The sequence below is a fragment of the Sapajus apella genome, unplaced genomic scaffold, assembly GCF_009761245.1.
Source record: "Sapajus apella isolate SASKATOON/1434 unplaced genomic scaffold, GSC_monkey_1.0 scaffold51, whole genome shotgun sequence".
Taxonomy (NCBI): Eukaryota; Metazoa; Chordata; class Mammalia; order Primates; family Cebidae; genus Sapajus; species Sapajus apella.
In genome coordinates, this window is record NW_022436991.1 from 679,062 (window position 1) to 692,578 (window position 13,517).

Consider the following 13,517-nt stretch of genomic DNA (forward strand, 5'->3'; position numbering starts at 1 on the left):
TTAAAGTCTAAGGCCCCACTGTTCACACAAGGCCCCTGGTTATCTCTCCAGCCTTAGCTATTGTCTTCCCCTTCACCTTGAACCCTATCTTCTAGTCAACTCCGAGCTACTGCTCTTTCTAGGCACATGCCATGCCATTTCACACCTCTGTGTTTTCGCTCATGCCTGTCTTTCTATCCAGCATGAATCTCCTCCATCCTCACACCCTTGCCTCCAAACACTGGAATAGTCAGAGTTTGGAGGCAACATCCTCGAACACTCAGTTTGATGTGCTGTGACCATCTCCCACAGGGAGGCCTTGCAAATGGCCCTGAACCTGCCGACTGGATGCCTCGGTCATTCGATTGCATCCGGGTGGAGGCCAGAGCTTGTCGTCTTGTCCTTGGGTCATCTGATTGGCATCCTAACACTTGTACTAAAATATCAGCCATGACCACCCGAATACTTAGCAAAAGCAAAGCCTACAGCTTACAAGGCAGACCCTTCCAGGTAGTAGGGAGAGGAGGATACAGAGAGGTTGATTGACGGACTAGCAAAATTACAGCTAGGTAGGAGGAGTAAGTTCCAGCCTTCTGTAGCACTGTGTGGTGACTGTAATTAACTATATTGTATATTTTCAAAAAGCTAGAAGAGAGGATTTTAAATATTTGCAAAACAAAGATGATAAATGTTTGAGGTGATGGATATGTTAATACCCTGATCTGATCATTTCACTGATTCCAGTATTGTCTGTAAGTATCAAAATATCTGTATTCAATAAATAGGTACAATTATTATGTGGCAACTAAAAATAAAAGGAAAAAAATACTATATCAATAATGAGTTATACAAAGGATTAAATAAATATGTATTCGTTTAGGCTGGGTGCAGTAGCTCATGCCTGTAATCCCAGCACTTTGGGAGGCCGAGGCAGGCAGATCACTTGAGTCCAGGAGTTCAAGACCAGCCTGGCCAACATGGCGAAACCCCGTCTCTACTAAAAATAGAAAAAAATTAGCTGCGCGTGGTGGTACACACCTGTAATCCCAGCTACTCAGGAGGTTGAGGTACGAGAATCGCTTGAACCCAGGAAGCAGAGGTTTCAGTGAGTTAAGATCTCACAACTGCACTTCAGCCTGGAAGACAGAGTGAGACTCTATCTCAAAAAAATAAAAATAAGGCCACATGCGGTGGTTCATGCCTGTAATCCCAGTACTTTGGGAGGCTGAGGCGGGTGGATCATGAGGTCAGGAAATCAAGACCATCCTGGCCAACATGGTGAAACCCCATCTCTACTAAAAATACAAAAATCAGCTGGGCGTGGTGGCTCGTACCTGTAATCCCAGCTATTCAGGAGGCTGAGACAGGAGAATCACTTGAACCCAGGAGGCAGAGGTTGCAGTGAGCTGAGATCACACCACTGCACTCTAGCCTGGGTGACAGAGCAAGACTCCATCTCAAACAAACAAACAAACAAATAAATAATAAGTATTAGTTTTTAAAAAGGCCCATCCAGTAAGACACACAGAAGAATATTTAAGAAAGCAAGTTCAGAGTTCTAATCCAGTCTTTGCCACTTTTAGTTTTGCAACTACAAGTACCATATTTCATTCCTCTGGACCTCAGTTTCCCAGATGTGAAATGACACATCTGAGACAGTACCTACCTCACACAGTCATTGTGAGAATTCAACGAGATTAATGTGTTCAGCAAACTTGGCCACATTGCCTGGCTCATAAGGAAGACTTGGACTAAATTCCAGCTGCCGTCATTATTTCTATTATTGTTGCCTTCTTTTTATTATTACAACTATGTAGCATGCCCCTGTAGCTACCATTATTCATATGATTACTCACCACATCCTCCCTCCCTTCCCGCCAACCCTAAGTGACTTTGCTAAAGATTCCTTCCGAGAATGGATAGTATTCTTGGAATTCTCAAAATGAGTTCTTCATTGTCCCTGATGGTTCAGTGGCCCAGTGGTGATTTTGCACTCCTGGTACCCACGGGAAGCTGCCCAGTTGGCTCCCCAGGAAGTTGGTGCCTGCCAAGCCCATTCCATCCAGGCTTCCTGGATACAGCTAAGAAAATATGGGCTCTCCATAGGCTCTCCCTCCCACTGACTTGACATCTCCCTGCTCTGGGGTATTCTGGGTTTATTCCTGGTCAGCTCAGGTCACTGTGAAGGTGGCCTCCACCCCTGGCTCTGGGAGTGGCAGGATCCCAAACAGGCCTATGGGCCTCTGGGATTGTTGATAACACTAAAAGGAATAATACCTGGAACATGCTTATTTTCTTTCCTCCCAGGAGGAGCTCAGAGTTGGACTTTTTGGTTTTGAATAACAAGTGCTTCATTTGCCATCAGAGTGAGCCAGTCTTGCCTCTCGTTACTTATCTTTCACATATCCAGAGTGTGGTAGGCAAAATTTGGGTTTTCAGTGAAGCATTCCTTGGGGTTTCATAGTGAACAACTCCAAATGTTATGAAAGGACGGAAAAACAGAAAATTCCTCCACACCCAAAGTATTACAAGAACAGGGAATTTAAGGAAAAAAACAAGTCTCAGACAATGAAATAAAGGAAAACGTAAGCTTGGCTTTTCAGATTGAAAAGATTCTGATAACCCACCCATGAAAGGTTTTCACTAGGATCTGCTTAGAGGTGAAAATTCACAGGGTCTGTGAAAAGGAAAATAAAGGTGGGAAGTCAGAAGAAAAGAAGAGAGAACAGTATGTGTGTCGGAAGATGGAGGGGACAGAAATCAATGAGAAGGTTAAAAGGCAACAGATAAGGTACCCCAGGAACCAGGACTGTCACCAAAGTAAGAGGGTCATTGGGTGACAGTATTTTACAAAAGGCTGGTGCAGGAAAGAGGCGCACACACAATTTTTTTTTTTCTGGAACTATGTTGACACACAACTGCTCAAATAAATTTGCATTCCCATCTCAACTGACTCATTTTTTTGGCTGGAACAATGAGCTCACATTCCAGAACCCAAGCCGACCCTCTTGCATCCCACTGCTGATAAAGTATAAAATGTGTAATTAGTGCTTTTTGCAGTAGGAAGGATCATGAAGTCAGCTGGGCTCTCTTTCCTGTAGCCTCTTGTCTGCAATATCTAGCGTTCAGTGTTGCATTCTTATGTCAGCCATTTCCATAGAAGAAAAGACGAGAAGAAGGGTGAGAGGGGACATTTTTACAACTTACCAGGATTTAAGCATCAGTCTTTCAATTAAAAAGCAAAGTTACAGGCGGGTGGATCACGAGGTCAAGAGATTGAGACCATCCTGGCCAACATGGTGAAACCCTGTCTCTACTAAAAATACAAAAATTAGCTGGGTGTGGTGGCATGCACCTGTAGTCCCAGCTACTCAGGAGGCTGAAGCAGGAGAATTGTTTCAACCCAGGAGGTGAAGGTTGCAGTGAGCTGAGATCATGCCACTGCAGTCCAGCCTGACGACAGAGCAAGAGTCTGTCTCAAAAAAAAAAAAAAAAAAAAAAAAAAAAAAAAAAAAAAAAAAAAAAACAAAGTTACAAATAGGGAAAAGAGGGATGTTATACTGAGTACTGTGAGGATGAAATCAGTAGTATTGGCATGAACTAACAATTTCTTAATATGTAGAGATAGTATAGGTTGATTGATGGATGGATGGAGGGATAGATAGCTACATAGACAGATCCATGTGTGTGTAGACTCGTATACTTAACATATTCTCAAGCTCTGAACACTGAGAGGGCCCAGCAGCAAGGATTCTCCAGGAGCAGTGAGCACACATACCACTCAGATCTTGGTTTCTAAATACCGTTCTCTAAAAAAAAAAAAAAAAAAAAGACAGAGAGAGAGAGAAACCAGGGCTTCTTGGAGAAGTGGTTACTTTCAGAACTGGAGCAGAGAAAACACAAAATGCCCCTAGAATACCTTGTGAACAATGCCAGAAAATAGGGAATTGCTCAAAAAATAATGGGGACTTATTAGAAGGATATAGAATTCCTCACGGCCAGAGCTGGAACAATTTGAGCAACAAAGTAATGATAGCTCTGGATTATAAATCATAAAATATATACCCATGAGTCCATAATAATAAGAAGAAAGGAAGCAAAGGAGCAAGCAAGAAAATGGGGAAGGAAAGAAGGAAAAGAGGAAGGAAGCAAAGGAGGAAAAAAGGGAGGAACTCTTTCCTTAAGAAGAATTATAATTGGCTGGGCACGGTGGCTCATGTCTATCATCCCAGCACTTTGGGAAGCTGAGGCGGGTGGATCACCTAAAGTTATGAGTTCGAGACCAGCCTGGACAACCTGGTGAAACCCCATCTCTACTAAAAATACAAAAATTAGCTGGACATGGTGGCAGGTGCCTATAATCCCAACTACTCAGGAGGCTGAGGCAGGAGAATCACTTGAACCTGGGAGACAGAGGTTGCAGTGAGCCAAGATCACAGCATTGCACTATAGCCCGGGTGACAGAGTGAGACTCCATCTGAAAAAAAAGAAGAAGAAGAAGAATTACAAATAATAGGCTGGGCGGGGTGGCTCACAGCTGTAATCTCAACACTCTGGGAGGCTGAGGTGGGCGGATCCCTTGAGGTCAGGAGTTCAAGATCAGCCTGGTCAACATGGTGAAACCCTGTCTCTATTAAAAATACAAAAATTATCAGGGCATGGTGGTGCACACCTGTAATCCCAGCTTCTAAGGAAGCTGAAGCATGAGAATTGCTTGACCCCAGGAGGCAGAGGCTTCAGTGAGCTAAGATTACGCCACTGCACTCCAGCCTGGGTGACAGAGTGAGACTCCATCTTAAAACCAAACCAAAACAAACAAAAACAATAAATGTAGAAGCAATGAGGGAAATAAAAAAATCACCATTAGTACACCACAGTACAAACTGCTGCAGGCAAGATCCACGCATGGATGCTGAAGTGTAAGTGAGCAAACATTTCAGGAGAAACAAGATAGTCTTGAAGTATCTCCCCCGAGAGATTAATCAATGACAAAAATAAAAATGGTAACTTTATAGTGAGGAAACCCAACAGACACCACATTAATCAAGTGATTGAAGTTAACATCCCTAGTAATAAGTTATGTTGATATATTGATATGATTCAAAAAGAAGGGCACTTCGGCTCTATCATTCTTCTCCCAAACCCATAACCCCTGTCTAACCATGAGAAAACATCAGACAAACTCAAATTGAGGGACACTCTACAAAACGCCCCTCCAGTATTTTTCCAAAGTTCCAAAGTCACAAAAGACAAGGAAAAGGCTGAAGAATTGTCAGAGGCTGGCAGAGACTAAGGAAACCTGATGGTTAAATGCATTGTGGGATCCTGGTCAGAAACACGTCATCAGAGGAAAAACTGGTAAAATCCAAATACAGTCTATAGGTTAGTTAACAGTACTGTACCCCTGTTAACTTCTTGGTTCATTTTGATCATTGCTTTACAGTTATAAAAGATGCTAATGTAGGCCAGGTGTGCTGGCTCATGCCTATCATCCCAGCACTTTGGGAGGCCAAGGCGGGTGGATCATCTGAGGTAAGGAGTTCGAGACCAGCTTGGACAACATGGTGACACCCCATCTCTACTAAAAATACAAAAATTACCTGGGTGTGGTGGCACACACCTGTAATCCCAGCTACTCAGGAGGCTGGGGCAGGAGAATCACTTGAACCTGAGAGGCAAAGGTTGCAGTGAGCCAAGATCGTGCTATTGCACTCCAGCCCAGGCAACAGAATGAGACTCCATCTGAAAAAAAAAAAGAGGTACTATAATCCCAGCACTTTGGGAGGCCGAGGCGGGTAGATTGCCCGATCTCAGGAGTTCAAGACCAGCCTGGCCGACATGGTGAAACTCTTATCTCTACTAAAATACAAAATATTAGCCGGGTGTGGTGGCGTACGCCTATAGTCCCAGCTGCTTTGGAGGTTGAGGCAGGAGAACTGCTCGAGCCCGGGAGGTGGAGGCTGCAGTGAGCCGAGATCATGCCACTGCACTCCAGCCTAGGTGACAGAGCAATACTCCGTCTCAAAAAAAAAAAAAAAGATGCTAATGTTAGGACAAGCCGGGTAGAGGGTCTATGGGAATGTGCTGTTGCTTTTGCAACTTTTCTTAAGTCTGAAATTATTTTGAGGTAAAAAAGTTTTTTCTTTTTAATGAGCTGCTGAGTTTACCTCTCTACTGCTGATAGGGTTTTCTAGCAGCAATGTGAAGCTAGAAACCCTCTGTTCTAAAACTGGCATAAGAAGTAAGGCCCTTCAGAGTTTCCATTCCTGGAGGAAGAACTTTAAGGGGGAGCTTCATTCAATAATAAATGCTTATTAAGTACTATGATGGGCTCTGAGGATATAAAAGTGAACATACAGACATGATTCCTGTCCTCAGAGAGCTTACTGACTAGGGGGAAGAAACAGACCAAAACAAACTACAAAAAAATTAAAATTATTGTGAGCTATGACAAATGCCATGAAGGAAATCAATAAGGAGGTCAGGAAAGGAATTCCTAAAGCGAAGCTGAGAGCTAATGAATGAAAAGGGCCAGGTGCAGGGGCTCACGCCTGTAATCCCAACATTTTGGGAGGCTGAGGTGGGCAGATCACCTGAGGTCAGGAGTTCCAGACCAGCCTGGCCAACATGGTGGAACCTTGTCTCTACTGAAAATACAAAAATTAGCCAGGTGTGGTGGCGAGTGCTTATAATCCCAGCTACTCAGGAGGCTGAGGCAGGAGAATTGCTTGAACTCGGGAGGTAGAGGTTGCAGTGTGCTAAGATTGTACCACTGCAGTCCAGCCTGGGAGACAGAGCAAAAAAACATCTTAAAAAACAATAATAAATAAAAACATCCATCTTAAAAAACAATAATAAATAAAATAATAAAGAATGAAAAGGATCTAAACATGTCAAGAGTGGGAGAAGGAGAACTCAGGCAGAAGGAATAGCACGTGCAAAGCCCTGAGTCAGGAAAGAGCTTGGTGTGTTTGAGGGCAGTGGCACAGATCACCGTGAACACTAGGCCGTAAGTCAACTTAGAATAGACACCTCAAACAGTAAGGAGGTTTCTCAAACAAGTAAAAACAGAACTAGCACACAATCTTGCAATCTCACTACTGAGTATTTATCCAAAGGAAAGGAAATCCATATATCAAAGAAATACCTGCACCCCCATGTTTGCTTGTGAGTGTATTGCTTTATTTTAGAGGCAGCCTCACCCTGGCTCCCACGTGGGATGCAGCGGCACAATTATAGCTCACCGTAACATTGAACTCCTAGGATCCTCCTACCTCAGCCTCCTCAGTGGCTAGGACTATAGATGCCCTTCACCACACCCAGCTAATTTTTAAAAAAATATTTTTTGTAGAGTCAGGGTCTCACTATGTGGCCTAGGCTACATCAGTGTTTATTGCAGTGCTATTCACAACAGCCAAGATATGAATTCCACCTAATCGTCTAACAAATGAATGGATAAAGAAAATATAAATATATATACGATATAAATGGATACTATATATATCCATTTATACACACACACACACACACACACGCACACACACACACACACACACAATGGAGGACTGGGCATAGTAGCTTGTGCCTGTAATTCCAATACTTTGGGAAGTCAAGGTGGGAAGATCACTGGAGACCAGGAATTTGAGACAAGCCTAGGCAATGTAGTGAGACCCCATTTCTAAAAATATATGTATATATACACAATGGAACACTAGTTAGCCATAAACAAGAATGAAATCCTGGCATTTGCAGCAACATGGATGGAACTGGAGGTCATTATGTTAAATGAAATAAGCCAGACACAGAAAGACAAATATCATATGTTCTTAATCACATGTGGAAGCTAAAAAAGCTGCTGTAATGGAGGCAGAGGGTAGGAGGGTGGTTTCCAGAAAGGGTTGCAGTGGGGATGAAAAGAGGTTGGTTAATAGGTACAAACATAAAGTTACATAGAAAGAATACATTCGAGTGTTTGATAGTACAGTAGGATAACTGTGGTTAACAATAATTTGTTGTGTATTTCTTTCTTTTTTCTTTTTTTTTTGAGACAGAGTTTCACTCTTGCTGCCTAGGCTGGAATGAATGGCGCAATCTCGGCTCACTGCAACCTCTGCCTCCTGGGTTCAAGCGATTCTCCTGCCCCAGCAGCCTGAACAGCTGGGATTACAGGCATGAGCCACCGCACCTGGCCAATACTTTGTATTTTCAGCAGAGACGAGTTTCACCGTGTTGGTCAGGCTGGTCTCGAACTCCTGATCTCAAGCTATCTGCTCGCCTTAGCCTCCCAAAGTACTGATATATACAGGCCATCGCGCCCAGTCTGTATATTTCAAAATAGCTAGAAGAGAAGATTTGAAACGTTCCCAGCACAGATAAATGATAAGTGTTCAAGGTAATGGATATCTTAAATACCCTGATGTGATCATTACACATTCTGTACATCAAAATATCACATGTACCCCATAGATATGTACAATTATTATGAATCAATAAAAAATTTTTTTAAAAAGAATAGAATACTCAATCCTTGTCTATGCCATCACTGCCACCATAACTCCTCCCTCATTTCATGTAACCCCCCAACAATCCTACCAGGTAAAAACAAACGAACATCAGCACCCCCATGCAAAACCCTCTCTAAATTTATTTAAGAGGCAGCCTCACTCTGGCTCCCAGGCTGAATGCAGTGGCACTATCATAGCTAAATGGTCATAACAAAACAAAGTATGACCACATTGCATTTTAAGGTTGTGTAAGGGTGGGTGGCATGCTTCACACTGATGGGGAAATAAATCTCTTTGCTGGTCTTTTCCCCTTGCAAAACTTGACGTGAGAGGAAGAGACCAGATTGGAAGGCCTGGGTCTCAGCAGAGCACATTCACGTGAGGGAAGACGTGTAAAGGGAAGTCCAGTGCCGAGTTCAAAATTAGGGAGTTGAAAAGAAATGAATTGTTCTGATCAGAAAAAAGGTGAAGAATATTTGGGAAGCAGGGTAAAAGAAGATCGGAAAGGAACGATGTTTGGGGAATTCCGAAGAAAGATACCTAATATTCATTTATAAATTTGCATTGAAAACTCGTTCCAGAGCCCACGAACCTTGTAAAGTCTGCCACATAGGCAGGTCTGGTGTGTCTGTGAATAAGTGTGTGATACTGTGCCAGAATTGCTAGTCTTTGCTCACCGGTAACAACTAAAATAAGCAGCCCAGGATAACTAAGATCTGTGTGTAAACAAATGCTTATCTTGACTTCTGTAAACCACTGAAGTAACAAACAGAATGACAAAAGTCCCCTGGCCCTTGGAATGTCCGGAGACCCCCACCCTCGTCTCCGCCCAGGAGGTGAATTACAGAATCCCCTGGCCCTTGGAATGTCTGAATCCTTTTCATCCCCATCCCCGCTCCTCATCCCCACTCCCAAGGTGGTTTTTCGGGTATAAAAAGTCTTGGCACCCTCCTTTCGACGCCACAGGTTGAAGAGACGTGTCCTCTGTGGTCGCCGGCATCATAAATGACCCTGCAATCTGGCATACTTTTGTCTTGGTGCTAACTTTCTACGCTCGATCCAGTACCAGAAGTGTGATCTGTGTGAGTATATTTGTGTTTGTGTCTGTGTCTGTGTGCGCATCTGTGAATGTGTGTCTATGAGTGTGCTTGTATATCTATGTGTGTCTGTATGTGTTTGTATGAGTGTTGTGTATGTGTGTATTTGTATGAGTGTACTGTGTGTGTCTCTATGTCCATACGTGTGTATTTGTATAAGTGTATCTACGTCTTTGCATATGCCTGTATGTGTGTATGCATTTGTTTTCGTTATTTTTTTGAGACAGAGTCTTCCTCCTGTTGCCCAGGCTGGAGTGCAATGGCGCGATCTAGGCTCACCGCAACCTCTGCCTCCTGAGTTCAAGTGATTCTCCTGCTTCAGCCTCCTGAAGTAGCTGGGATTACAGGCGCCCACCACCATGCGCAGCTAATTTTTTGTATTTTCAGTAGAGACGGGGTTTCACTACGTTGGTCAGGCTAGTCTTAAACTCCTTACCTCAGGTGATCCACCTTCCTCAGCCTCCCAAAGTGCTGGGATTACAGGAGTGAGCCACTGCATCCAATCACATATGTGTATTTATATGAGTGCTTCTGTGTTAGTCTGTATGTCCATGTGTGTGTATTTGAGTACGTCCGTATGTGTGTGTGTGTATTTCTATAATGTGTCTTGTGTGTTTGTATGCATATGGGTATATATGCATGTGTTGTGTATCTGTGAATGTCTATGTGTGTATGGGTCTGTCTATGGTGTGTCTATAGGACAGTGTCTGTGTGTGTGTATGTTGGTGTCTGTGAATGTTTCTGTCTCTGAGTCTATGTGAACTGCTGTATCTGTCTCTGTTTCACTGTGTCTTTGTCCCTGTGTGCCTCTGTTGGTGAGTTTGTGTGTGTCCAGGTGTGTTTGTATATGGCTTTGTCTTTGTATGTGTGTTGAAAATCACATCACGGGACTGAATTCCTGTGACAGTAAAGACAAATAAATCGCCATAAGAATCAGAGGGAGAACAATAAGTCAGCCAAGACAGGAGGAAGTTGGGCCCTAGGTGACAGTGAGAATGTAAGGAATTCCATGACATCTTTGCAAGGGCATTGGAATTTCCCCAGGGTCTGGAATGCGGGTGGGGGTGGCGAGTCAAGACACTACTATGGAGACTTCCAACAGCAGGGAGACCCGCCTCCATACTGCACCTGGAGTACACTGTGTTATCTCCATTTGGCAGCTGAGAAAACTGAGTTTGAAAACTAGTTAGTTCTTTTATTGGACTAAAGAGAAGGACCCAACTGCTGAGCTAGCACCAGGCTCTGGCTGGACTGACCCTTGACTGAAAACACTGAATCACAGTGAGAAAGTCACTCCCTGTCCCATTTGTTTTCTGTCCTTTTAAATTGAACTTTTAGAGATAGGGTCTTGCTATGATGCCAAGCTGGACTCAAACTCCTGGTCTCAAGAGATCCTCCCGCCTCACCCTCTAGAGTAGCTAGGATTACAGGTGTGCATCACAGGAGATGGGAGAATTGCTGAAGCCTGGGGGGTCAAGGCTGCTGTGAGCCATGATCACACCACTGTATTCCAGCCAGGTGACAGAGTGAGACCTTGTATCAAAGGAAAAAAAAGGAGACTTCTATCATGTTAGAGGTAAATTTAGGAGAGTTTGTTTTCAGTCCTGATGAGACAGTCTCTTGTGGTGGCAGTCTAGTGTTAATACTTTTCTAACACTTGTTCATCTTTTTTATAAAGAAAATATTTTTCTTTATCATTAATAACACCTACTAAGAGCATCACAACCTCAGGCAGGCGGACTGGAATGCATTTTCTCCTGGATATGCATAACAACAGCTCTATAGATGCACGATGTCACAAAAATAGTGGAACACCTCGCAAGACAATTTTAGTATGGTTTCTGAGATAGTTTGGCCATCTTATCTACATAAACATGATGACAGGGAAGATACTCTTTTTCTATTTGGCATGATTTTAATTTTTGTTAATTATTTGTGGAGTTAAATAAGAAGCACTCAGCTCACTGGAAACCATTTAACATTTGAAGTCCTTCTGAGTGCTTAAAAAGTTTGAGAGGTTTCACCAGCTGGAGCAACACAAGACCTTGTCTCTACTAAAAATAGAAAAAATTAACCAGGCATGGTAGCGTGTGCCTGTAGTCCCAGCTACTCGGGATACTGAGATGGGAGAATCCCTCGAGCCCAGGAGGTCAAGGCTGTGGTGAACTATGATCGCACCACTGCACTCCAGCCCGGGTGACAGAGCGAGACCTTATATCAAAAATTAATCAATAAATAAATTGAGACTTTGGTCATGTTAGTGGTAAATTTAGGAGAGTTTTTATTTGTTTGGTTGCTTGCTTTTAATTTCTATTTTACAAAAATTCAAGACTACGGAAAAAGTTGCAAGAACTGTAAAATAATCTCTTATATACACTTTATCTAGATTCTACCTCTTTACATTTTTGCCACATTTGCTCTCTCCCCTCTCTCTCTCTCTTTCTCTCTCTCTCTCTCTCTCTCTCTCTCTCTGTGTGTGTGTGTGTGTGTGTGTGTGTGTGTGTGTCTGTGTGTCTTTCTGGGTAATATCTGTAAGTCTATGTGTCTATACACATACATACAACATATACACACACTTTTTAAAAAAGCATTTGAGAATCAGTTGCCAATATAATGATCTTTAATTCCTGGTCAGGCGCAGTGGCTAACATCTGTAATCCCAGCCCTTTCTGAGGCCAAGGCAGGCAGATCACCTGAGGTCAGGAGTGCGAGACCAGCCTGGCTAACATGATGAAACTCTGTTTCTACTAAAAACACAAAACTTAGCTGGGCGCAGTGGCATGTGCCTATAGTTCCAGCTGCCTGGGAGGCTGAGGCAGGAGAAATGCTTGAACCAGGGAGGCAGAGCCTGCAGTGAGCCAAGATCATGCCATTGCACTCCAGCCTGCCAAAAAAAGTGAAACTCCGTCTCAAAAAAAAAAAAAAAAAAGAAGAAAAAAAATTCTAAATACTCCATGTACCTCCTGAGAACAAGGACATTCTCTTCCATAACCACACTGCAGTTACCAAGTTTGCAAATTTAATATTGACACCATGCCATTATGCAATATACAATCCATATTCAAAGTCTGCCAATTGTCTCAATGAAGTCACTTCAGTCATTTTAGTTTTTCTGATCGAGGATCCAATCCACAATCATACTGCATTTAAATACCATTTGCCTTCACTCTCATTTAATCTGGAACAGTTCCTCAGTCTTTCATGACATTGACCCAATTCTCTTTTTAACAAAGAGAAACCAAGCTTTAGGCTCAGAACCTCACACTAGTAACAATATCCAGCTAGAATAAAATCGACTTTTGTTTTCTGAGTATTTATGTCCCAATTATCATCTATTTATGGCAAGTGACACTGGCTTCTTATTTAGGGGACCATATAGGATTTCTTAGTTTTTCATTTTAAAAGTAAGTTAGAGCACAATGGCTCATGCCTGTAATCCCAGCACTTTGGGAGGCCGAGGTGGGCAGATGACCTGAGGTCAGGAGTTTGAGGTCAGCCTGGCCAACACGGTGAAACCCCGTCTCTACTAAAAATACAAAAATTAGCTGGGCATGGTGGCACGTTCCTGTAATCCCAGCTACTCAGGAGGCTGAGGCAGGAGAATGGCTTGAGCCGGGGAGGAAGAGGTTGCAGGGTGCCGAGATTGTGCCGTTACACTCCAGGCTGGGCAACAGAGTGAGACTCCATATCAAAATAAATTAATTAAAAGTAAGTTAATTTAAAAGAATATATTAAGGAAGTCATAGAACTGGCATGTAGATTTAGTCTGAGTTTTCTCATCCTCAGCACTACTGGCACTTGGGGCTGGATAACTCTGCGTTGTGGGGCTGTCCTGTGAACTGTAGGGTGTTTACAGCCTCCCTAGCCTGTACCCACTAGATGCCAGTAGTATCCCCTGCCCTCTCTTTCTCTCTCACTCTGGTTGTGACAACCAAAC

At 43.1% G+C, this 13,517-nt stretch overlaps 1 protein-coding gene across 2 annotated transcripts in view; it reads right to left on the bottom strand.

Moving 5' to 3' along the window:
- Window positions 1-13,517, bottom strand: part of MRTFB (myocardin related transcription factor B) — a 336,737-nt gene that overhangs the window by 218,570 nt on the left and 104,650 nt on the right. Inside the window, exon 1 of one of the 2 annotated variants that reach the window (XM_032242723.1) lies at window positions 3,335-3,351. The exons of the other annotated variant lie outside the window; for it this stretch is intronic. The gene's annotated coding sequence lies outside the window, so the exon portion shown is untranslated. Of the gene's footprint in view, window positions 1-3,334; window positions 3,352-13,517 lie in introns of those variants that run through there. 2 annotated transcript variants of the gene reach the window in all.